At 41.7% G+C, this 25,360-nt stretch overlaps 1 protein-coding gene across 3 annotated transcripts in view; it reads left to right on the forward strand.

The window, feature by feature from the left end:
• Window positions 1–25,360, forward strand: part of PPP3CA (protein phosphatase 3 catalytic subunit alpha) — a 304,975-nt gene that overhangs the window by 71,002 nt on the left and 208,613 nt on the right. The window lies entirely within an intron of this gene.

Genomic DNA, 25,360 nt, shown 5'->3' on the forward strand with positions numbered 1-25,360 from the left:
TCAAGTGGTCAAAAGTCCAGCCCTGCTTTGGTTTATTGGAAGGTGCAGTGCCCTGGTTTAGCATCAGGAGACTTTGTGGAGGTGGCCATGTTGGATTTGGCACAGGGAAACATCATGGTTTCCAGGCCATTTAGGTGCTAGTTACAAATTCTATCCCTCTCCCCCTTAAATGGAGAGCAAGAGTACCTGTGTGTGCACCCTGTTTCCTACAGCAGTAGGCGTCATCTCAAAGGGGCTGGATAGGGTTGCCAACTTTCTACTAACAAAAAACTGAACACCTTTGCCCTTCTGAACACTCTGAGGCTCCGTCCTCACTCCCCCCAGCTCGCCCCCCCCCCCATCGTTCGCTCACTCTCCCCACCCTCATTCACTCGCCCATTTTCACTGGGCTGGCTCAGGGAGCTGGGGTGCAGGAGGGGGTGAGAGCTCCGCCTGGGGGTGTGGGCTCTGGAGTGGGCCAGGGATTTGGGATGCAGGAGGGGGCTTCGGGCTGGGGTTGGAGCCAAGGGATTTGGAGTATGGGAGAGGGCTCTGGGCTGAGGCAGGGTTTGGAGTGTGGGAGGAGGTACAGGGCTCTGGCTGGTGGGGCCAGAAAGGAGGGGTTCAGGATGCGGGAGGGCTGGGGCAGGGTATTGAGGTGCTGGGGGTGTCGGCTCTGATGTGGGGATGAGGGATTTGGGGTGCAGGAGGGTGCTCTGGGCTGGAACTGAGAGGTTTGGAGAACAGGAGGGGGATCAGAGCCGGGGTTGGGGCATGGGGGGGAGGGGAGAGTGAGGGCTCCTGGGTGGGGAACCTTTTTTCTGTCACAGTCCATTGACCCACAGAAAAAAATCAATTGCGGGCCATTCACTCACCTACCGGCGGTGGGGGGCGGGGGGGGGGACAGCGGGGGAGGCTCAGGGCTTCCCCCTACAGTGCTTGTGGCTCCAACCCTGGGGGTGGGGGGAACTTGGGGTTCCCCCCACCCCCACAACAGGGAGAGCTGACGCGTGTAGCTCCAGCCCCGTGGGGGTGTGTGTGCAGAAGCTCGTGGCTTTCCCCTGCAGCGGGACAAGCCGGCGCTCACGGCTCCTGAGACGGGGGAGGGTGCTGCAGGCTGGATGAAATGAACCATGGGGCTGGATCCAGTCCACGGGCCCTAGGTTCCCCACTTGCAGGTCCCAGGTTCCCCACCCCTGCCCTACGCAGAGGAGTGGAAGGGGGGACCTGCTGGTTACTTCCTGGGAACTGCATGAAGTGCAGCGCCGCCAACTGGACAGTCAATGACCCGGTCAGCGGTACTGATCAGAGCTGCCAGGATCCCTTTTCAACTGGGTGTCCAGTTGAAAACCAGACACCTGGTCACCCTAAGGCCGGAACAGCCCCAGAGTTACCTTCCATTTCCAGGCCTCACAGAGCGAGCACAGTAAATGAAGGCAGCAGGAAGAGGATTGCAGGCAGGGGAAGTGGAAGTGCTGGAGAGGAATGGATTCTAAGATGGGGTAGAGTTTGTGTGTGTGTTTGGGGTGCGGTGGGGGAAGGCAGCACAGTGGGGAGTGGGCTTTTGGAGGCAGAAGCAACATGATAAAAAGCCGTGGGTGGATGGGTGTGGTATCATGGTTGATGTGGTGAGATGGGAAGAGGTTGATGGAGGGAAGAGATGGATATGAAAGGGAGAACTGCCACCACTGTTAAAATGTGTGCCATAGAAATGTGGCAGTTAGTTCAAACCAATTAAAAATACCTCATGTAGCTGGGATTTTCTGAAAAATGCTTCTAATTCTAAATCCCTGTACTTAACAGTGACAGCTGTGCATTTGGTCTTGCCAGTAAATAGCTGTGGGTAACATACTAGTATTGTGGTTCTAAAGTTGAGGTTTTGTTCACTAAAACTAAGGAAATACAGGTATATCATAGATGCAAGTTATATTTCCCTTAGGATGCTGTGGACTTTTGGTGGTACGGAGTGAATGAGAGCAAGCTAACAAGAAAGAAGTTGGGTCTTTGCTCCAACAATATCGTTTGACTGTCTTTAATCTTTAATTAACTCTCTAAATTTGACTAGATCTGCAAATAGCAGATGGTAAAGTGTTTCCAGATTGCAGCTCATCATTGGTTTCTCACATGTATAATTGTGGGATACAAGTAAAAAGAAAACACAGAAGTCCATAAAACAGTATTTGCAGATAATAGGGAGCTGAGCTGGGGTTACTTCCCCCTCCCTCCCATTTTTTGTGTGAATGTTCTTACTGAACATTTTGAATATGCATAGATAACCTTTCAGGAACTGTTTTGTGGAAGAGTAGTATAATATGTAGCTGTCCTAAAACTTTGCAGTTTATAAACAAATTCAGTTAAAACTTAGTTTCCTAATGGTGCACCATATGTATGAAACCGATAGTGAATGTTGTGTCCTGGGGGTGAAATGTTATTATTACTGGTGTTAATAAATGAGATATTTTTGTTACTTGAAGTGGCACCTTTGAACTATCACTGCATTCTGCTAACTGTTGATGAAAGGGAAGGAATGATTATCAAAAGCAGAAGCCCTTGTTAAAAATAAATAAATAAAATCAGTGTGTGGTGAAAACTGAGACGTTTGCCTCTGCTTAGTGCTGTATGTGAAAGGAAATTCCTGGCTTTAATTAACAGAGGAAAATAAAACCTTATCCTGTTTGCCAAAAGCTGCTTCTTTGAGGGCTTTCTTGGTAATGGTTTTCATTTTGTAGGACTTTATAGATACGGTTTAAAAAGAGAAAAGTAGAAAGTAGGGAATAATTGCAGGGGTAGATTTTTCCAGTTCCAACAACTCACCTGTAGTTTGAAAAATACAGACAAACAAAAAACCTGAAGGATAGTTCATGTGACCCAAGACAATCCAAAGACAAACTGATATCATGCCTGACTTAGGTTTAAAAGGGTTGCAGGTCCAGGGGGTTACAATATCAGATTATCTTAAAGGGCTCTGATCCTAACTCTTTAAAAACTGAGCGGCCTTGGCCCTGCTGTCTCCAAAGATGGCCTCACTCCTGTGACGTATTATGTCAGCTTTGGACTATCAGGTACCCTGCAGTAGACTGAACCTAGCGTGACGCTTACAGGGCCTGGAGGGAGAATGGCTTTCTCCTGTGGAGGTATTTTGGTTGTGCAATTCCTTTCCACCAGAAATCAAGTTTAGCCTCCATTTTACCCTTTCCAGTGTAAATTGTAAGACTCCTGTCTTCTCAAAAAACTTCCTGTAAGAGCAACACCTGTACAATAACTCAAGAACATTACTTTAGATATAAAAAATAGAAACCATGCTCACATATACTTCAAAAATAAATACAAGAATAATATGAATAAGAACTGGACAATAATATTCTACAGATGGAATCATGTTTTGTGTATTTCTAATGTACCCATCAGAGCTACATAGATGACACAAAATTACACAGATAGTTGGCATCAATTACTTTATTACAAATAGAGCTCCAAGTATGTGAAGAAAATGAGCCAGAATCTTGCTTTTGCTTTCCCCCGCCCCCATACTGCTCCAGCTCTTAGAGCAGACCAGAATCTGGTGTAAAAAGCCACCAAAAAGTTGTCCCCGTACTTATGTTGTGCCTTCTGTATTGTATCTCCTGAGAGGCGCAGCACAGAATTTGGCCCAATGATGCTATCGCAGCATGAGACCATCTTCAGCTGAATATTAGCAATAGATTTGGGGAGTGGAAAGGCCTAAATATCATGTTTATTCACCAAAATTTTGTTTTTCACATGAAAAACAAGAGTCAGAAAAACTAACATAAAACTAACTACAGAACAAAATGTGCTAGTAGTTGGAATGTGCATCCTTTACGTACTGAATTGAAAGTGGTAGTGCATATATACCATGCAGAAATTTGCAATTACTGTATTTCAGTAGCACATCTGCCTATTTCTCCAGATGCATATTTTTTTCATTTTAAAGGTAACTTACGTTGCTGATCTGTGTGGTTGTATTTCTTGATTGGCATATTCTTTTTAAAGAAAAAAAAACTTGTCCACGGATAAGTGAACTTTTAAGGATTTAACAAGGATAGTGTTTTCATATTGCATGTTCTGTGAATGTTAGAGACCCTTAATCTAACCTGAAATGCAGATTTTATTTGCAGTAGCCTTTCTTAATTTGAAAGCTGTTGCTTTTGGATGATGTTGCCCTCCAAGTATCATTGAAGGGATGTATTCTCCTTTCAACTAATTTGTTGATAACCCATTTGTTATAAGGATCAGAATTCATGTGTGCATTCACCCTTGTGTAGCCAGACAAAAGCCTATATACCACTTAATTCCTACTTAAGCCTTTGAGCACTTAAGTGGTGCATATGTATTGTGCTAGTCAGTAGTGAGTTTTAGCCTGGAAGAGCAGAGGCTGAATGCTCACACAGCATTCAGGCTCTGTTCTGAGCCATGTGAAGTATAGCCTTCTGCATAGGCAACAGATTTTTGGGATAGACTTGAGGAAAAGAGTAATTCTGTAGACAATCCATTATCTCTACTCTATTTGGCAATGTCTCATTAATGATTTTTATGCCTTTTAAACTTTTCAGTTCTATTCTAATGAAGTTTGCATTTAAACTGTACCCATTACCTCTAACTGATATTAGTCATGCTGTCAGGCTTTCATACATATTTTGCTATCCAATAATAAGAGATATGAAAAGTTACATCTTGAGTGTATGAGTTGAAGTGAAGGAATCAGTTTTGCCACCTTTCTGTATCAGTATCTGTCATGTAGGGTGACCAGATGTCCCGATTTTATAGGGCCGGTCCCGATATTTGGGGCTTTGTCTTATATAGGCTCCTGTTACACCCCTCCCATCCACCATTTTTTCAAACTTGCTGCCTGGTCACCCTACTGTCACATCACTTAAAAATCTGTTTTAAAAGGAAAATGTTGCCTGGAATGACTGAGTGCATTAAGGGACAAATTGTCTCCATCTCAGGAACACCGTAAAATGTTTGGTGGAGTGTGGTTCAGAAGGTGGGTTGGTTTGTATCAGAAGAAGGCTATGAACTCAGATACTGTCAGTCTTGTTAGAAACACCTAAAGGCTGATGGAACCGGACTGTTTTTCATATTATAGATTCTGCAAAAAGGATTTCAGTATTTCTGGAAAAGGCTTTTGCTGCAGCATGAAATACATTTGTATGATAAAACTCTTCAACGATCACCACTCTTTCCTGACACATTTACCACCATAACACTTAAGTGACAATGCATGTATTATATATTTATGTATGTGTGCGTGTGCTTCCCTCATTATATGACAGCTGGCTCGGGCTAAGGGGATGTTTAATTGCAGTGTAGCCCGAAGGGTCCTATAGCCTGGTCTCCAGCCTGAGCCTGAATGTCTACATCACAATCAAACAGCCGTGTGAGCCCTAGTCAGCTGGGGCAGGCCAGCCGTGGTTTTTAACTGCAGTGTAGACAAACCCTTAGAGGAGAGCACCCACATCTGGAGGCAGTGTCCTGGAGAGAAGGCAGCATTCTGCCCACCCCACCAACTAAAGAAATATATGCCAAAATGTCACTTCAGCCACTCTGTGCTTGCTTGGGGGCGAGGGACAATGGGTCACCGCTTCCAACTCCTCTTTTTTCCTCAGTGTTGTAAAGGGATGGAATGCACGTCTTACATTCTGTAGATTACTATAATAATATCCTGTATCTCTGCGTCCGATGGAGAAAGCAGCCAACACTCAGAAAATGAGACAAAAAGCCCTTGAGAAGGAGTAATAAGGACTGCTTCAAAATAAACAGATTTACAGTGATGAAAGCATTTTAAAACCAGCCATACCACTGACACATAGTTTTTACTTTCTAAATCCCTGTGATTAATGACAGATGAATTTCATGTAGAGAGTTAGAAAAAGACTTTTTGGTGAAGATTCAGAGACAGTTAAGGGGTTTGACTTATTGCAACAACTACAAAATAAGATGGGGGTTAACAGTGTAAAGATGAAATACAAGCTGTTTGAACTCTTGTAATTTATTATGGGATTTAAGCCTTTTTAAATGATAATATTTAGCAATGGCAGTTGATGATAAATGAGGGTAGGTATAACATCTTGTTTGTTTGCTTGCTTGCTAAGCTGTTATGGAAATACAAAGGAAGGGGGAAGAAATATAGCCTATTAGGAACTCAAGCCTTTATTTCTAGGATGGGGGGTGGGAGGAAGAGAAGGACTATCCACCTATCTGATTGTTGTGCCTTCAGTGATTGCCTTGTATAGTTGGAGGAGTGGGGAGGATAGTGTTTGTTATTGGAATCCCTTTTACCTTTGCAGCTTGCTCTTGTATGCGTATGTGTGTAACTCTGCTGGGTTGTGCACAATGCCTTTATCTTGACAAGCGCTTTGTTTGCTGTAAACCAGATACAAGCTGTGTAATCCCTGTGGCTGGAATTTCCACTAGCTTTCTAAAGTAGACAGTGAGGCTGTTGCCTGAAGTGTGTGCTGCTGCTGTATGGAATTCTGACTAGAGGAAGTTCTTGCATTTTGCAAGTTGTGCATTCGGAATGGGAGGTATTTTGCCCCAGGTTAATTTATGACACTAACAAAATGAATGATACATGATTTAATGTATAATTTTTTCATTCTTAATTGCCAATGAGGACGGGTCACCTGTAGTGTGTGCACTTTTCTTCCTGTTCATATCTAAACTGGGGGTAATTGTTATGACCAAATGAGAAGTGTTTTAGTGGCTGCATTTGCTGCATCTCTTCAACTCTGACAAAACATCTCAGCATGAGGACAGCACAATGAAATCACCACGAATTGGAAGGGCACCAATGGTCACTGTTTTTGAGATAGAGAACAGAGTATGTGGCAGCTCACTATTAAATAGTTAATGCTATTTTTTTGTGTGAATTGTTAAAACAGATTATCAGGGTAATACTCATCAGTGTAACTTTATATCAGATTTTTGGCAATGGGCTTGTCATTTTCTTCCCTTGATAACTCTACAGAATCAGCCTAATTGAAAATAGAGGCCGGTAGTGATTTCAGTTCCATGTTCATGATTTTGCAGTACATCTTTCTGTTTGCTGAGATAAGAAGCTGAATATATGCTCCTTAAACCAGAAAAATACAACATTTTCCTTCCCTTTTCCCCACCGAAAAGTGTGACTGGGGAAAAATAACTTGATTATTCAATTCTGGAAAGACCAGTCTGCATCCCAGATTTTTGGTAAAGTAATGGCAGACCTGAAACATCATGCAATTAATTAAACTAATTGGCTTTAACTTGTTTTACTTTTACTTTTATATTTGTGTGTAATAAGTCACTTTAACAAATATTTTGTACTGATTCTTTGTATTCTTAAAATATACAGATGTTTTACATATTGTCTCTCTAGGTTAACTGAAATATGGATACCCTTTTTTTTTTCTTGTACTCTTCCATTAGGCTTTTAGATCAAGAGTGAATTTCTTTGCAGAACAGCCAAAGCAGTTTATAATGTCTCTAGGGAGAGATCTTAACTGATTTTTCTCTGTTTGTGGTAGACATAGAGGTATTGTACAAATTGCTATTTTGCTAATTGGTCAACATGATTAATATACTGTACTTAGTCTGGATGTTGCAGTTGCACTTGGATTCATTGTCCTCTTAGGCCTCTTACTATATTTCTTTTCTATTAGACTTGGGTATGTTGACTCTTTTTATGAATTATTGGAAAAATATGGAATGGGTAAATACCCTGTAGAAAATAACAAACTATTCACTGTAGTTTGCTGAAACTCTTTGGGGGAAATAAGAAGAATGTCATCACTCCTTGAGATGCATTCAGCTGTCAAACATTGCCTGCTAATTTGGAGCATCAAATTTTATATCTATACATATTTTCAACAAATCTGTTTTTTTTTAATTAGAATTCACTCCTATCTACTTCATCTGCATTATTGTGGCAACTAAGGCTCTAATCCTGCAATTTAATCCATGAGGGCATACCTTGGATTGGTGTTGCTTGGATCGACCCACATGTCTCCTAGGTGCTGCATTAAGACCCAAGGTAGCTAAAATTCTGACATAACTTCAACTCTAAATTCCATAATCTTGCAATTTATAACCTAGCTATAAAAATCTACACTAGGTTTATAAAAAAATCCACTCAGCTGTGTTTTAATTCTAGGAGAATTAAAGCAAATGGCACAGGCCTTCAAATTGATATGATGCTGTTTTTCAAATTAGTATGATGACAGCTACATATTATTTGCATGGGGCTACACAGTTTGCGAGTATGGCTGGGCACGGAAGCTCCAGAAGCTCCACTATGTGATAGCCACTGTTAAACTTTCTCCTCCAGCAGTGGAACGCATCGAAGTTGTTTTTGTTGAGAGGAATTTTAGATTATTTTCCCAATTCAATATGACATCACAAAACACCATGGCTGACTGTTGATTTTCTTTGTTCTATGGTTACTAGTATTTCTTAAACTGCCAATGCTGTTCCGTTTTCTATTGGACGTAGGTTTTTTTTACTGAGCCATTAATATGGAAAATGCAATTTTGTTGTTTGTTTTTATGCTTTTGGCACTGAGGAATTTGAGCAGCATAAACTATTAAATGAGAACCATGGCAGGAGAGTGCATACAGACAAGTGGCATATTTAATTTTTTGCCTCTAAAATTGGGATTCCAGACTCTTCTCTCTGCCTGCCCTATAAAAAAATAAATACTAGACACTGTCAAAAACCTGTAGAAAAAAACTTCACATGTAATTTGCCTAAGACTTCAGCGTCAACCCGAGATTGTGAACGAGAGTTCTGTAATAGCTAAGAATGATGGCTCTCATGTCCACTGCCACGGTGAAGTGCAAAACCCACATCTTTACTATAGCATCTGAATAATGTTAATAATAAGAAGAGTTAGTAAATAAACAAACAGAAAACCACATCCCAAATCCAATGTTATTCTGAGATGAATTAGGATAGAAGAAGAATCAAGTGAAGGTCCTGAAAATCTGATCTGAAAGGAGATAGAGGAGAACAAGTAGGTCTACATCTGATCGTTCCATTGGATGTATATAATGTTTATATACTAAAAATATACTAATGGTGATAAATGTGATTATAAATACCTAGATAAATATCAAGTAGTAAATTTCCAGCCATCTAGGTTATCACGAAGGTTTCTAACCATCAGAGGAGTGCAATTCTGGAACAGCCTACCGAAGGAAACAGTGGGGGCGAAGGACCTCCATGACTTTAAGATTAAGCTAGATAAGTTTATGGAGGAGATGGTATGATAGGATAACGGGCTTAGTCAATAGGTCAATTAAGTGCCACACTGGTAATTAGTACAATGGGTCAATGATAGGATATTGTTAGCCTTTTTCCAGAGGGTATGGCTGGAGAGTCTTGCCCGCATGCTCGGGGTTCAGCTGACCGCCATATTTGGGGTCGGGAAGGAATTTTCCTCCAGGGTAGATTGGCAGTGGCCCTGGAGGTTTTTCGCCTTCCTCCGAAGCATGGGGCAGGGGTCGCTTGCTTAAGGAGTGGGTGGATCGGCTTATGTGGCCTGCATCTTGCAGGAGGTCAGACTAGATGATCATAATGGTCCCTTCTGATCTTGAATTCTATGATTCTATGATACATATTTAACTAAAACCAGCATTAAGTTTAAAGTGTGTTTGGGTGATGGGGTAGGAATAGTCTAATTGCCAAAATAGCACAAATTTATACCAGATAGTTGAGCGTTTTATCTATGAGACTAGTTCATGGTCATGCTCAGATCTGTATCCGTGCTTTGTTTAGCAAAGGCAGTATATGTTGGGATTGTTAATCTGTTTGTTGTTGGGTGTATTTTGTTCCAGTTGCACTACGTTAATGCTTCTGCAGCTGGCATGGACATTGTTTTCCTCCTCTCGCATTAAGATTATATGCTCCAAATTCTCATTTGATCCAACATAATGCTATAATGCAGTGATGATGAATGACTCATAGGTTAAATATTAGGATCATGTGTGTTGACGTTTTTTAACAAATCATTTTTAACAAAGTTCTGTGAGAAGGGATGCCAGCAGAGGCATTCCATGTGGCACTGCATAGTTTGGCACTTAGTGATTTGAGTAGTCCTCTGTAATTTGACTAGCATCATCTCTCTCTCCCCTCCTCCCCCCCCATGGGCATTGAGAATAGCTTTCTTTCCTTAATGTAATCACAAGTGATGGAGTACTTTAAAAGTCCTAGTTGACCTCATGCTGAAAATAAAGTACAGTTTTTCTCTGAAAAGCAGCTCTGCAATTATCATTGTGGAGTTCCATGGTTTCATTTCAATGACTCCCAGAAAAAAATTGCTCAGTTTATAAGTGAAAAGTAGTTTTCCTCTGCCCCCAGTTGCTGTATCTGCGGATTTATCCTGGAGTAGGAAAATTGAGCCTTGTTCTTTGTAGCATAAACTTTATCCCCAGTAACTAAAGATTCTACAGTTGAAACGTATTCTGCTGATGCGTGAGTGGAAAGAGAATCCAGCTCCCTCTCCCCTTTTGTCTACTGGTTCTGTATTATGACAAGAGCAAACAGTAGTAACATGCACTTTTGGACACAAAAGCATATATATAAAATAAAAAATATTGCATCTAAAGAAACTGTTAAATGTTACAAAGTCCAGCCTTCAAAAGTTAGGAAATGCCTGTTCAGCCACAGGGTGTATGCATGATGATAGTCTTCAATTACATGATCATATACTATTTTTTCCAACTGTCCCGGCCCTATAACCAGCCCAGTTTCTCCTTGTCCCCTTTCACTCCTGTCTCCTGCACCACAAACCTGACTTGGCCTTGTTTTGCCCACTTCCTCTGCTTCCACCCATAACACTCATCCCACCTCCCTCCCTTTGTTCCACTTCTCAGCTTCTGCCCTGTCCTCTTGCCCCAAATTTCTTAACTCATCCCCCTCCCTCATTCTTCATCTCTCTACCTTCAGAATCAGGCTTTTTCTACCTTCTCCTGCCCACTACCTGGTCACTAGCGGGCAGATGACGGCGAGCACAAAGGGCACATGTCTCCTCGCTCTCGGTTCCTGTGCCTGCTACCACAGTGGCTCCTTATTGCAAGGAGTAACAATTACAGGGGAAAGTCCTGCTGAGCATCTGCATTCCCAAGATGGAGCTTGCTCAGCTGCTCTGTGGTGATGGCACAAATGCAGTCTGGTCACATGTAGGAGCTGGAGTATATTCAGTGCATATGGAATCTTCTGAGAATTTCGATGCCAAACTGTAAGAAATATCTGCTGAACATCTGTGCATTAAGATTGTTCAGAAGGTTATAACTTAGCCAAATTTGGGAGAATTTTACTAGGAATGTCAAAAGGCACATCCCTGATCCCAGGACAATCTCCCTGCCAAATTTCAAGTCCATACTCTGAAGCATGGGTCATGAGATGAAATGGTTTTAAGAATTTGATTTAACAATGTTTAAAAATGTATTTCTCCTCCCCCCCATCTCATTCCCAGAAAAGGGTGAAATGTTTTAGCTGAAAATTAAAATACAAAAAAAAAACAAAAAAATTTGCTTGGGGCAGAGAGTGGCATGTGAAATTTCAGTCTTTATGGTTTAAGTTCAACAAAACTGTAAGCAACTGAAAATAGGTTTTTATAATGGAAAGTGTTACGCAACCTTAACTACTGTAGTTTCTAACTGCTCCACCTATAAAATAGGAATCAGATCTGAGTAAGAACGTGCCATTTTGTGAGGGGACATGAGCTGAATCAACCAAAGCCACTGACCTCAAAGTGAAAACTGCTTTTACATTCATAATGGTGAACAAAACATGGTTTGTCTTTTAAATGACCAAATGTTTCCACAAGTACCTGAATGCCCAGATAGACCTAATGAATACGCATTTAATTGAACGTCTGTAACTTACATCTCCTCACCTTTCTTTAGAAATTCTCTAAAACTTTTGCTCCACAATTTCCAGCTTCTCACTGCTGTTCGAACACCACAGTGTGCACTGGACTAACAAATATGAAGTATCAGGTAAATCTAATTCCCAAAGTAACTTGAAGAAAAATTCTGAAAAGTTTTCATGACAATTTTTTGTCAATTTTTTTTTTTGAATTTTAACTTGCTCTCCCCCAACTTTATGCAATACTGAATGGATCTGTATAATACTAGTGCACAGATGCTGTGACACTGGGGAATCATACTCCTTATATATTGCCAGATAGTCTATAAAACGTTTAGAAATGTGTTCAGTATTAAATAGGTTTGGACTTGCATGCTGCGGTCTGCGATGCCTATATCTGGTGCTAGAAATTTTTCTATAAGGACTCCAGTGTATATCATATTGGATTCATAGGCGTATGGAAATAATAGATTTAATATTTCTTTTCATATTAGTAACAGATCAAATAAAATGCTTTAGAAATTTTCTCCATTATAGCGCTACTTGTCAAAGATATTGCCCTCAAGCTATCAAAAAGCTGTTCCATAATTATTTGTATCCTCTCTCCAACAATTGCCCACACTGCATGTTTCAGAGGAAGGTGTAAGAACTGCACAGTAGGCAGATGTGGGAAAATCTGTCCCCTACGTTAGATTTCATCCTGGTCTCTGGTAGTTAGAGATTGGCATAAGCCCTGAAGCATGCAGTCTAATATCCCTTCCCCTATCATCATCACTTATGTTATAATTAACAAATTGCTAAAAAGCTTAAAAATGGGAAGATATTGGGGATAAGGACTTAAATATCAGAGTCTAACATAAAAAAATGACAAGGGGGGATTGTCCTGTTCTGTTAATTCCCTCTGAAGCATCTGGCATTGGCCACTGTTAGAAGACAGCATACTGGGATAGATGGACCATTGGTGAACGTGATTACTTCTTTTCAGAGTATCTGTTCTTTAGGGATACAGTCTCAGCTTTGATTTCACTAGGTTTTGTCAACCTAAATTTCAAGGGATATTACTTTTGCCAGGGTCTGAGAGAGGAATGAGTACTCCGATTTGAAATTGACAAACAACATTTAAGGAAGGGGTTATTTTATCTGGCCTGAGTTATAGATATCTCAGATCATTTCGGTCTAACTTTTCACACCATTAACCTTCTTCCATTCTATCTTCTGTTTAATTACAGAAAGAGAGAACCTGTGCAACACCTTTTGTGCTCTGGCAATACCTATCTCATTTGCCTAATTGCTCTTTCTGTTCATACTCCTACTCCAGTGTATTTTAGAGGCCTGACAAAGTTTTTTTTTAAATGACTTTTCAATCCATTAAAATGATGTTCATTTCTGTATCATTAGTAATCTCATGAATCAGCCTTGGGTAATTTTCCCTTGGTTTTATGCTAGAATATTTAAAAAAAAAAAAAACATTGGAGGGTGGGAAATCTTATTTTTTCACTTTTGAATGAAAACTTGACTCTTTTTGACTCTTCAGTTAGGAAAAAAGTCACAGCAATAATTATTTGTGGTGGTGTTATAGCCATGTTGTTCCCAGGATATTAGAGAGACAGGGTGGGTGGCGTAATACCTTTTATTGGATCATCTTCTGTTGGTGAAAGAGATAAGCTTGAAAGTTTACGCAGAACTCTTCTTTGTGTCACTGGAGAATAATTCAGCAATAATTGTATATTGTGTAGATCCATACTGAGAAAATGAAGAGGATATTATAACCTATAAGCTGTAGCAACACAGAATGTTCATTGACAGTGCACTTTTTAAAGATATCTTTGGAAATAACAAAGATGATCTTCATCTGCAGTAGATAACTGTCGTGCCTGGTTACTACAGATACATACAAAAAGATGTTAGAAGCATTGGATGTCTAGGCTCTTCTTTGCCAGAGGTGTTCAGTGCGCGCACACTAACTTTCTTTGGAGTTGTGGATGGTCAGCACCTCTTGAAAATCAGGCCCTTGAGGCTGATAGCTCTTGGACGGTGATGTGTAAGGGGGCTCATTGTGGTCAAGTGGCAAGGAGAAAGGAGAGAAGAAGGGAAATGAAGGACGAGGATGAAAGAGAAGTAGTATAGCGGGATGATTGGAAGAAAAGAGGAGAAAAGGCAAAAGCAGAAAAGACGACACTGTGTTTTATGCTAGAGAGAGAGCTTCCTGTCCGTCCAAATACAGTGACCCCAGAAAATCCAGTGAAATAGCATGAAATGGCGAGGGTGATTAAATCATTTCACCTAAGTAAGAAAAACTAAAGCATGATAGTTTTAAATGCAATCCCTTTCTTCTCACGTTTTGTCCTTAGCCGGGACACTGCCATTTGAAAGTTGGGAATTCTGTATTTCCATTTATGTGCAGTGTGTGGTTTTTTTTTGTCTTGGTAGGTGGCAAGATATCAGATCTTAAAACTGTGACCGTTTTTCAGATTAGCAGTGTGTGGGAGAGATGTGTTCTGAGCCTTGATTCAGGTTCTGGGCCCTCAGATCAATGTAATTTTAAATATCTACCAGGTCCACAAATATTTTCTGGTTGAAGGGTGTGACAAAGTGGGAATTTTCTGTAATATATTTGATTCCTATGCATATCTCAGTTTCCCTATGTACACCTCTACCCTGATATAACACGAATTTGGATATAACGCGGTGAAGCAGTGCTCTGGGGGCGGGGCTGCGCACTCTGGCGGATCAAAGCAAGTTCGGTAGGTGGTTTCACCTATAATGTGGTAAGATTTTTTGACTCTCGAGGACAGCATTATATCAAGGTAGAGGTGTACTTTGCATTGCTACCCAGTGCAAAAAGGTTAAATCTGCTCTTAGGGCAGAGCAAGAGACATGAGGAGATGTGTCATGTATTTGTCTGGAGTGGAACAAATGGGTCATTAAAGGACTTTCTATAGTTACTATATTAATGGAGAGACAATGGGAGCCCTGAACTGCTATCCGTGGGACTGACACCTATCCCTGGGACTCTCCAGCAGGCAGAGGATGTGAACTCAGCATGGGTCTGCAGGAGTTGGACAATCGACCGAAAGGTGTCAGGGCACTGGGATAAGAAGTAGCTTTTGGAGGGACTCAGCAGGTCTCATCTTGAACTGACAGGCACACATGGAGGGGCTCAAAAAGAGTCCCCACAGCACCTTGGCTGGATAGAATGATGACATGACCTTCATTTCTGTATGCTAACCTAAGGTCTTCCTGTGTTCCAATTGAATGATGAACTCCACTCTGTTTTGAAAAGGCTGCCTGGTGTCACTGTAAATACTTGCTGTGGTGCGTTGGTTCCTGAAGAGTGTCCAGAAGTCCATCTCAGTTGGATTTGCTGGGCAGAGCTCCCAGTATGAAGCTCAATCTTGCAGGTGTTGAGGCTGTGTGGCATACTCTTAAGGCAGAGTGGGACCTCTTGGGGGTTTGCCACATAGCCCCTGGAAAGAATCCATTCTGTCTAAAAGATCCTGTGGGTCTGTGGCAGTGCGATACATTGTCATTTCTCCATGTATCCCCTCTCCCAACTTCCCCACTGCAAGTCTCTTTAGACTTTCTAAAGCAGTAGTCTCTCTTTAATGGTCAGTTACAAATCCTAGTCTGCCCCCTATTGCAGGCAGGGTATAGCCCCTTACATTTGCTCTCAAACAAGGTGCCTTGCCCAATTCCATGACTGCTTCAAGTTCTGGGGCTTCACAGTAAGAAGTTATAAAAGTGTTGCAGAATCAGGGAAGATGGATTGTGACTGCTTGTTTCCAATCCCGAATCAAGCTATCATATTTTCACTGTATTTTATTATTATTATTTATTGGTTGGAGCCCTGTTGTGCAAGGCACTGTATGGACATATTGGGAAGAAATTGAGCCTGTCCTGAAAAGCTTAATCTAATTTATATTCACATAACAAGCTCATTGACCTCCCTGTATCAATCTAAGAGAAAATATTTAGGTGGTAGTGTTTGGTTGAGGAGAGTTAAGTTTTTCAAATTAGTATGAAGAATATTTTTATTTTGGTTGTTCTCTCCCTCTTCAGGCATTTATCAACCAATTTATTATAGGGTCTAAAATGTATCTGTTTTAATCCTGTATATCACCTCCATTTCTTTTTGTAGCTTTTCATGGAATGGGAATGTATTGCAGCTAAGTGTTAGAATATGACTGAACTATTCTATTTGCTAAATTATGTATAAAATATTAAAGGAATTTTTGCTGACTGGATCCCTTGTATATCCTATTCTAGACATGTTCAGCATTCTTTAAAGGTTAAAAAAAATCCTAATGCATTCTACAATTACTGTGAAAGCGCTAGAAGTTTGGTTGTAATATACTACTCTAAATAATGGCATTGCAGAATGGGTTGGTTTAGTGAATAGGCAACCTTGTTAATGGTTGGTTTGTTATATTAGTGATAGAAGTGTTTCCTGTTTGGTGATGATGACTTTAAGTGGTTTTGATCTTAGTTCTTTTTGTCTTTAAACATAACTGAACTAGAATGCATTTTCTGTATAATTTACGGTGAAAGAAGCACAATGTTCTCCTGGGGGAACTCTGTGCCAAAAAATTAAAAATTCTGCACTGTGACAAAGTTCCTCTTCTACCTTGGTGGGTCCTGCGCTTCTTGGCGGATTTGCTCACCTCAGTGATCTTCTCCTCTGGTGGAACCCACAGTCTGGGTCAACTCCTCCTGTGTCTGATCAGGAGTTGGGAGGTTTGGGGGGAACCCTGGCCCACCCTCTACTCCGGGTTCCAGCCCAGGGCCCTGTGGATTGCAGCTGTCTATAGTGCCTCTTGTAACAGCTACAACTCCCTGGGCTACTTCCCCATGGCCTCCTCCAAACACCTTCTTTATCCTCACCACAGGTCCTTCCTCCTGGTGTCTGATAATGCTTGATTGTATGATAATTCCTCAATCCTCCAGCAACACACCCTCTCAGTCTCAGCTCCTTGTGCCTCTTGCTCCCAGCTCCTCACACACACTTCTCTCCTCTGGCTCCTCCTCCCCTGACTGGAGTGAGCTCCCTTTTTAAACCAGGTGCCCTGATTAGCCTGCTTGATTGGCTGCAGGTGTTCTAATCAGTGTAGCTCTCTCCACTGCCTTCTAGAAAGATCTTAATTGGCCCCAGGTGCCTTGATTAACCTGGAGCAACTGCCATTTGGTTACCACGGTGCTAGGGATTTGTTTAGCCTGGGGCTAACATACCTGTTCCTCAGCACTTTATTGTAGCCATCTGGCCTTGCCCCATCACAGCACACAGTATTTTAAAATTTTGTAAAATTCTGCATATTTTATTCAAAATTACACAATATAATCACACCAGTTTCAATTATTTTGGTAATTTTTTTTCAAAATACTTGTCAGCAAGTATGTCTGCAAGAATACAGACAACAAAAAAGATTCAGGAAATGTTTTTTGACAAATAGAGTCCTTACTACGCATATTAATACAGAACTCTGAGTAGTAATTCGTTTAAATTATAGTACAGAACCGTATTTCCCACACCCCTCAGAAGCAGTGCAAAGACTTGGGGAAGTTGGAGGTAATGGAGGGGCTGAGGAAGAGGGAAGTAATTGCTGAGAAGGAGCCCAGATATGAACTTGGAAGGTGGTTGGGTATGGGTGGGAAAAGTATGGAACAGGTTTTTTTGCGGGGGCAGGGAGGGGTTAGGGAGCATCCCCCATGCAGACCCTGGCTGACCCCTTGCCTCTCCCATTCAGTCAGGTACACGTGCTCCTATCCCCATGTGTCCTTGCACCCCCAGTCCACATGTGTCCCTTCACCCCTCTCAGCCAGCCCCCTCCACTCATCTCCATGTGTCCATGCACCCTCATCCCCATGTGTCTCTGTGCGCCACTCAGCCATCCCCCTGTAGCTCTGCACTCCCTCCCTCTCTGCCCCATGTCCCTGCACCTCTTTCACCCACGAAAGCTCATGCTCCAATACGTCTGTTTGTCTATAAGGTGCCACAGGACTCTTTGTTCCTCCTCCCCCGTGGCCCTGCATCTCCACTCCCATTCAGCTCCTGCCCCAGTCTGTCCTCCCCCACTAGCCCTTATGAGCTCCTGTTTGACCCCCCCCCCCAGCAGCCCCACACTGTCTGTCCCCCCATAACTCCTGACCTGGCCTGACAGGCTCTGTGAAGAAGGCAGGCTCTCTCTCTCTTCCCTATCCTAGCTGAGGCTGGCTAGGAGTGGCTGCTGTGTGCTAGTGTTACAGCGCCTTCTGGTGGGCAAAAGGCAGAACTGCAGCAACTTTTCATCAGAAGATATTTTCTGCAAAATGTAAAATAAAATAATATTTAAAAACATGCTCACACAGTGGCAGAATTCTCCCAGGAGTAATAGTGTGAACTAAGGCTATGTCTACACTACAGCTATGTCAGCAGAACTTAATGTCACACAGGAGTGAATAAACCAGCCCCCTGAGAGACATAAGTCACACCAACAAAAGCACTTTTGTGGACAGCACTATGTCGGTGGGAAAGCTTCTCCTGCTGACATAGCTTCTGCTGCTTGCGGAGGTGATTTTATTATGCCTACGGGAGAGCTCTCTCCCATCAGCATAGAGCGTCTTTACCAGACGAGCTGCAGCAGTGCTGCATGTGTAGACATGGTATGAGAGAAAGGGCTGTTCTGTAGGTAGTCAGAATTACTGACTGACAACATTTTTTGCATAGAGAGGGTGTAAAGGAATCCAGTGTTTGAGGCCGAGGAGAGCTGCAGGATTCAAAAACTTGAAGATTCTAGATGGGAAGGTATTGAGACTGTGAAGGGAACTGAGGAAATTCTCAGAAGAAGTTGGTAATTGAGATAACGTAGATTGTGTCCTGATTTTGGTCAGGGAATTAAGTGTTAATTGTTTCCAGAAATATCCATCTAGAATTCTTATTTCTGTCATCCTGCTGAATTATAGCTGATTTTGTGGCCTGGCAGATAAGTTTCCTATTGGAGAAGAAATCTGGGATGGAGTCTGATGTTTGTGTGTATGTGTAACTTGTTTTATTTGTATTGTTTACACCAGTCTTTGGACACGGGTTAGCCTGTAAAGGCTAATCCCTCTTTCAGAAGTCTCAAACCTAATACCAGTGTCTAATTCCCAGGAAGTGACTCTGCACCAAGAATTGACTCTATTAAGAGAGATTAAGGCAGAGAGCAAACTCTTTTGCTGTTTGCGACAGCATTCCCAAAAAGTAGTGACATCAAAAAAAATTAACAATACAGCATTTCTTCAAAGACTGAACTGTGTTTTCCTGCAAAGAAAAAAGAACTCATAAGACTGTGTAATGGTGCCATCTGGTGATGCCAGCCATTATGGTAGTACAGTAGGACCTCAGAGTTATGAACACCTTGGGAATGAAGGTTGTCCATAACTCTGAAATGTTTAAAGACAGATTTATTTGGGCATGAGCTTTCGTGGGTAAAAAACCCACTTCTTCAGATGCACGGAAGTTTAACAGATTTATTTGGGCATAGTCTTTAAGGTGCCACTGGACTCCTCGTTTGTTTTTGTGGATACAGACTAACACGGCTACCCCTCTGATATCTGAAATGTTTGTAACTCTGAACAAAGAACAGTTTGGGCTCCAGATCCAGCAGCTGAGGCTCGAGGCCAAGATTCAGCTGCAGCTGAGTTCCCTACTCAGCCCTGGCATGTGTTTGCAAACTTGTCCCCCTCCGGTCAAGTAAGTGTCTGTCTGTCTGTCTGTCCGTCCCTTCCTCTGGGTAAGTGTGTGTGTGTGTGTGTGTGTGTGTGTGTGTGTGTGAGAACAGTGCATCCCCCTCCAAGCCAGGGGAGGGCTTGTGTGAAAACAGCGTGTCTCCCTCCCGGCTGGGGGAGAGGAGGTGAAAGCTGTGCAGACTCCTTCAGAAGTAGGAAGCAAGAATTGAATTAGTGAGCTAGCCTCAATTCTATAACCACAATGGAAAAAGTTACAGTTAAAATAATTCTTTCCTGTTTTAGTGAGTTCAGTAGTTTTATTTTTTCTTGGGAATGGCTCTTCCATAAGTAGAATTATAAACTTCTGCTACTGTACCAATTTATGTAGTTCAAATATTGAAAAGAGCTCATTTACATTCTTGTTCAAAACAAACAACTCACCTGCCCCAAACACACAAACAAACCCCCACAATTTCATTCCTTGGTGCAGGTACTGAAAACTATACCTTCAAGATAACTATTTAATGAATTTGATAATGTGTAAAGAGGGAAGCGCTATTGTTGCCTCATAGACCACATTAAAGTTGTGATATGGGGCCTAGCAGGTATGTTTCTGTTTGGATGAGAAATCAATGATATGAGTTTGGTATATCCTTCAATTTTATGTGTAGTGCTGTGAATAAATGGAGTAAACCAACTGCTGCGTCTCTCAATGTCAGTAGGAATGTACAGCACCCAGGCTTTTGCAGAAATCTCAAGCTACTTATCCCAGCCTGGTGCCCAAGAAATCATTCTCTGTCTGCCTCTGCTCCCTTACAGGGTCACCTTGTAGCGCCTTATCTCCTGGCTTGCACTGTTTGAACATTTGCTCTTTGGGAAGACCTGTGACTTACCAGAGCCGATTGCTCCTATAGCAGGGCATGGGGAGAATGCTGAAGTCTATGACTGTCCTGCATCTGAGACCATGATGGCAGCCATTAACATATTTCCTTTGGGAATTGTGTGTTTGGATCAAGAAAAAAGTGCACATTGGGAAGCATAATCCCAACTATACATATAAAATGATGGGGTCTAAATTAGCTGTTGTCACTCAAAAAAGAGATCTTGGAGTCACTGTGGATAGTTCTCTGAAAACATCCACTCCATGTGCAGCGACAGCCAAAAAAGTGAACAGAAGGGTTGGAATCATTAAGAAATGGATAGATAATAAGACAGATATCATGTTGTGTCTATATAAATCCATGGTACGCCCACATCTTAATTACTGCATGCAGATGTGGTCGTCCCATCTCAAAAAAGATATATTGGAATTGGAAAAGGTACAGAAAAGGGCAACAAAAATGATTAGGGGTGTGGAACAGCTTCTATCTGAGGAGAGATTAATAAAACTGGGACCTTGCAGCTTGGAAGAGAGACAACTAAGGGGGGTATGGTAGAGGTCTATAAAATCATGACTAGTGGGGAAAAGTAAATAAGGAAGTGTTGTTTACGCCTCATAACACAGGAACTAGGGGGTCACCAGATGAAATTAATAGGCAGAAGGTTTCAAACAAACAAAAGGAAGTATTTTTTCACACAACACACAGTCAACCTGTGGAACTCCTTGCTAGAGGATGTTGTAAAGGCCAAGACTACGACGGGGTTAAAAAAAAAAAAGAACTAGATAAGTTCATGGAGGAAAGGTCTATCAATGGCTATTAGGCAGAATGGGCAGGGATGCAAAACCGTGTCTGAGTGTCTCTGTTTCCCAGAAGCTGGGAGTGTGGGTGTATGGGAATGTGGGTGAATCACTTGATGATTACTTGTTTTGTTCATTCCCTCTGAAGAACCTGGCATTGGCCATGGTTGGAAGACAGGATACTGGGCTGGATGGACATTTGGCCATGTTCTTATTAGTTTCTGACTCAGTATCTCTCGCATCTCTTCTGAGTTCTTGATTTAACGACTTTCATTTCAACTTTGCAACTTTATGGCTCCAAGGAATGATAGACCTGGAGAGAATGTTCTAATCCAGGAGTTCTCAAGCTGTAGGTCAGGATCCCCTTGAATGGGGTCACCAGGGCTGGCTTAGATTTGCTAGGGCCCAGTGCTGAAGCCCGAGCCCCACTACCCAGGGCCAAAGCCAAAGCCTGAGGGCTTCAGCTCTGGGCGGTAGGACTCAGGTTGCAGTTGGGGCCCCCCACCCAGGGCAGTGGGGCTTGGTTGGGCTCAGGCTTCAGTTCCCCCTCCTGGGATGTGAAGTAATATTTATTATCCGAAGGGGGGTTATGGTGTAATGGAGTTTGAGAACCCCTGTTCTAATCTTTGGCTTCATAAAAAAAGACACTAGAAGAAAGCTAGAGTTTGATTGGGGTCTCCACATTTTGCATCTGTATCTGTGTGTTTTAAAAGGTAGAATTAAACTTTCTGATCTATGAAGAAACAATTTTAGCTGAAAATGAAATGCAAATTTCTATTTTATTTTAACTTTAAAAAAAAAGGAATTCAGCTGGATTCCTGCAGAAATGTCAGTGTGTGTCTGATAATGGATACTGTTATGTATAACTGGCTTGGTAGCCAACCTGAGGTATAACGTTACAGAGAGATGCTAAAGGAAATGTTCCAAAAGAATAGAAAATTCTTTTTGAAAATTGTTTTTTTGAGATGGGACTCCTCAGGAGTCCTACTAGATTTGGCATTAGGTCTCTTTGCATGGGGATAAAAGCTCCGTGGCACAGCTGTGGCTGGCCCAGGTTAGCTGATTTGGGTTCGTGGTGCTCAGGCTGCGGGACTAAAAATTGCTGTGTAGACATTTGGGCTCAGGCTGGACCCTCCAGCCTGAGCCCGAACATCTACAGTTTTTTAGCCCGAACCCAGTGGGTTGTTTTTTTTGTTTGTTTTGTTTTTATCCCAGTGTCAACATATCCATTGCCATACTTGAGTAGCGGTGCCAAAGCTCTGGTGTGCTCAGTAAACACAAGCTACCAGTTATTCATGGAGTGTTTTCATCAGTGGAAACTTGGGCCTAAGGTTTCATGAGAAGGAATTATTAAAGTTTTTTTTTTACATTTATATAACAAATGTATGTAAAAATGAGCGTGTGTGTGTGTGTGTGTGTATTAGTATTATCCCTGCATACATTACATAAACTTGTTGGGAAGGGAGAATTAACATATGCCAAAAAGTTATGCATCGACTGCTCTTGAGAGGAAAATGTTCACTGTTTAATACTTTTGAGAATGACATCCTGCTTGTTGTACTGCTGAAGGTTTTATTTTTCTCTGTGATTTTATTTTTTTAATTGTTTGGTTTTGTATTTTGGAATAAACTATATCTGTCCACAATAGAGAAAACATTCAGCAAAATGTCTTCCCCCTTCCAGACACACCTTCCCTCAATACTTTTCATCAAAATTCTTTGTTTCTGCCATTAGGCTTTCCGACGATACTTTTTCCATATTACAGAAGACGATAGAATGTGTTTGTGTTTGAACCATTGTCGTTTTCAAAGTATCCAGTAGAGTTAAATGTCGTTTATTGCAGAACTGCATTCCTGATAGCATTGCCAAGAAATTATGTTGTAACCACGTCTTTGCATGTTTTAAATCCCCAAAGAGGGACAAAAATCTTAATTAACATTTTCAGCTTCTGATATTTTTTGTGGAGGTTTTCCTAAAGGCTAACGCAGGGGTAGGCAACCTATGGCACGGGTGCCAAAGGCGGAACGCAAGCTGATTTTCAGTGGCACTCACACTGCCCGGGTCCTGGCCACCGGTCCAAGGGGCTCTGCATTTTAATTTAATTTTAAATGAAGTTCCTTAAACGTTTTAAAAACCTTATTTACTTTACATGCAACAATAGTTTAGTTATATATTATAGACTTATAGAAAGAGACCTTCCAAAAATGTTACAATGTATTACTGGCACGTGAAACCTTACATTAGAGTGAATAAATGAAGATTTGGCACACCACTTCTGAAAGGTTGCCGACCCCTGAGCTAACGCATCTCAAATATGCTGCTGCTCTGTGCTTCAGCTGGAAACTGCATAAACTTAATTCTAATGAGTGAGCTGATACAAATGATATTACAGCTCATCGACACACCATGAAAAGGAATGTTTTCCTACAGAGACATTATAGACTGGGTTTGTTGGAAAGCCACTCTTTTTTGCATTTGCAACAAAATATCTATTCTATCAAACAAATCGGTAATATTGTGCTTTCTTTGTAGATGTTTCATGCAATGTGTATTTCTGTGATTTGTGCCTTTAATATATTGAGATGACAGGCATGATGGGATTTGAGAAAAGGGAAGCGTAATGGTGATTTTGAAGGACTCTTGACGATAATTTCATCTGCAGAGGCATGCGGTTGGTTTATCATCTCTTTGATACCCTTTGGTAGTGCCCTGAAACAATGGATATAGACTGTGTAATCTCAGGTTGTAAAATGGATTAATGTGCCTCCTTGTCTTCATCCACCCATTCTATGAACCTTAAATGTCCAGTTCACCATCTCTTTACTCACTCATATTGTGTGCAGCAGCTGCTATTCTTCTGGCTTGGAAAGGGCTGGATGGAACAATTTACAGAGGCTGCTAACACTGCTCCTGCCAGAGGAACTGATTCGGAGTCACGTAGGAACTGGTTCCTTCTTGGTCAAGGAGTAAGTACTCTGCCTTCACAGTACTTGAGAAAAAGGGCAAACCTGGGGTTTGAAACTTGAGTTCTAGGGCATTGCTTTACAGAGAGCCTGCGAGACTAGGCCAAACACCACTGTCTATATACAAAACAGATTGATTACACAGTTTAACATCAGTAAAGAAATGTCTCAAAATTCTATTTCCTCCTCTTAAGTCTACCAAAGAAGTAATAGTACAGTTTTTCAGATTGCTTTAACTTGTATATCTGCAGCAGAAACTGACATAGGGAAGGGTTTTTGATTATTCTAGCTAGTGGTAGAATAGTGCAATTTGTAAACTGTGAATAGAGTAATGTCCAGTTTGTCCTGTGGACTGGAGGTACAGACTCCAAAGTAATGGCTTCAGTGCCAGAATTTAGGGATGAATTTGACAGATATGAGCATACCTAGAGAGGGTGAGTCCTCATAATAAGTTCATTGGTGGTTGGGACTAAATACAGGATTTACTTTAAAAGTTTTGCCTCCTTTTAAAAATTAATTCAGGGCAAGTTGATTTGTGTTTTACTCAGGGCTTCAGGTGCTTTCAGCATAATACCATGTCTAACAGACAATGAAATTTTGAATTACTATAATTCATAACCTGTTAGGACTTGGCTAACTTCCTTTGCAGGTTGGGGCAGGGACATGGCTTTTAAACGCTACACTGTAGAAACGCAATGCATACCAAGTGCAAATAACTTAAACTTGTCAGCCAGGTTGCAGTGTGCTAAGGAGCCTGCTTAGGAGCCTGACTCTGACAACTGCTCAGAACCTCACTCTCCTTCTGGTATCAGTGGGAATGCCGGTGGTCAGCACTCCACAGGATCAAGCCGACAGAAGTTACTCCCAGAGCAGCTGATGGTGGAAGTAGGAGATTGCCCTAATCCTGCCTTAAATGGCACATGGCAGTATTTTCCAGACAAAAAAAAAAAGTAATACATCAGAATATTAACCCGCAGAGCTTACTTGCAGCCTGAATATACACGTGACCATTCTGTCCCATTCATGCTCATTACAGCATTGTTGCTTAGAACACTGTATCCTGAAAGCAGACCTACTAAGTGTCACTCTGCCCTGGATCACTGGTAAAGTCTAGAGCAGGGTGGGCAAACTTTTTGGCTCGAGGGCCACATCTGGGTATGGAAATTGTATGGCGGGCCATGAATGCTCATGA

This window comes from Mauremys mutica, chromosome 5 (genome assembly GCF_020497125.1).
Source record: "Mauremys mutica isolate MM-2020 ecotype Southern chromosome 5, ASM2049712v1, whole genome shotgun sequence".
Classification (NCBI taxonomy): Eukaryota; Metazoa; Chordata; order Testudines; family Geoemydidae; genus Mauremys; species Mauremys mutica.